A 1,538-nucleotide genomic window follows, 5' to 3' on the forward strand; every position below is an offset into this window, starting at 1 on the left:
TGTTTTGAGTGTTGTAAGTTTTAAAAAGCCTGAGAGAAGAATAGGTCTGCTCTCCAGCAGAGCATCGCAGAGAGCTCCCACCTTGCTGGCTGGGGACACGGTTTTTGACCTCAGAGGCGTGGGGAGTTGGGTGCTGCTGAGGAAAAAAAAAAAAAAAACCACACTTAAAGGAAGGAAAAAAAAATTAAATAGTGAGCAATTTGGGAAAATCTTGGCATTTAAGGGTTTTCTGCTGCCGTGCCCTTGGGAGAGCAGCAGGCCCCGTGCCGAGGGGTGGCAGCGGGGGGGCGGTGGCAGCAGTGACAGGCTGGGCAGCTGCAGCCCAGCTGCAGTAAGAAGAGCCGCTCGCCCGCCCTGCCACCGCCATGCTGGGAGCTTTCAGCGGGGCTCCCGGCTGCTGGCCACCGTGCTGCGGACCCCACGGGTCCCCCGGGCACAGATCACCTCCAAGCCACCCGAACATCCACTCTCTGCTGCTGTGAGTAGCTTGTGGGGGGCTGAAAAGGAGGGGAGAAGCCACCTGCTCCCACCCTGGTCGGAGGGGCACAAAACCCCCCTCTGCATTATAGCCAAATTATTGTTGTTGGGAGTGAAAGCAAAAGGGGAGGGGGGAGAAAAAAGGAGGAAAGGTGCCCCCAGAGCAGCGCAAGCTCCAGACTGCTCCCCCCCAGGGGGGTGCATGCCCTGCTCCCCCCCTTCAGGCTCTTGCTTCCATTTTATTTTATTCTTTCAGCACCTTTTTTAACCCTTGGGGCTTAGGGTACCTGTTGAGGGTCCCTGGAGCCCAGAGTGCCCCCCAGGGAGGCTAAGCCATTGGGCAGCCTGAGGACCTCAGGGAGGAGGTGGCAGTGGCACTGGCAGTCCCTCAAGGCACCCTGCCAGCACAGGGACAGACCTGGGCCCCACCCCCCCCCCTCCTTTCATGGGACACCCCAAAGCAGGTGTCCCCATGGGCAAGGATGGGGTCTGCCATCATCACAGAGCCAGAGCGTGTAGGTCCCTCCGTCATTCCTCCCTTTGGGGATGATCCCTCCAACACAGGAGCCTCCAGCAACCCTCCTGGGCTGGGTGAAATGAGCTTGGAAAAAGGAGCTTTTCACCAGAAATCCTGGCTAGGTTTCACCTCCACCCCTTGCTTGGAGTTTATCCCCTGCCGCCTTTCCAAGGTCTGCAACAAAGTGCTCACGAGCCTGGAGACTCTTTTTCTAGCCAAATAAAAAAAGAAATAACAGTGACAGTGCAAGGGGTTAAGTGCTGCCCTGGTGCACCAGAAATATAAGAGCCTGCTGCTGGTTGCAATTCACACCTCAAAGTCATTTGAAAGTCAGGCACAGCTGCTCTTGGAAACACCACGAGCCCAAGCCTCACTGCTGACTGAAGGTCACAAGTTGCTCTGATTTCCCAGTGAGTATCATGACAGAGAAACAGAGAGTGATAGAAACAAACCTAGAGAGCAACCAGCTTGGTTCACTGTTGGTGGAAACTGCTGCGCTTACCCAAATCTCCCTCCCACAGCCCCAAGGTCAGTCCATCTGACA

General features: G+C 55.9%; 1 long non-coding RNA gene across 1 annotated transcript in view; it reads left to right on the plus strand.

The window, feature by feature from the left end:
- The first annotated feature begins 292 nt into the window (after positions 1-292).
- Positions 293-1,538, plus strand: part of LOC103906282 — a 2,559-nt gene continuing 1,313 nt past the window's right edge. Inside the window, exon 1 of the long non-coding RNA XR_657993.2 lies at positions 293-478. This is a non-coding gene — a long non-coding RNA (uncharacterized LOC103906282). The remainder of the gene's footprint in view (positions 479-1,538) is intronic.

This window comes from Aptenodytes forsteri, unplaced genomic scaffold (assembly GCF_000699145.1).
Source record: "Aptenodytes forsteri isolate BGI_AS27 unplaced genomic scaffold, ASM69914v1 Scaffold329, whole genome shotgun sequence".
NCBI classification, from domain to species: Eukaryota; Metazoa; Chordata; class Aves; order Sphenisciformes; family Spheniscidae; genus Aptenodytes; species Aptenodytes forsteri.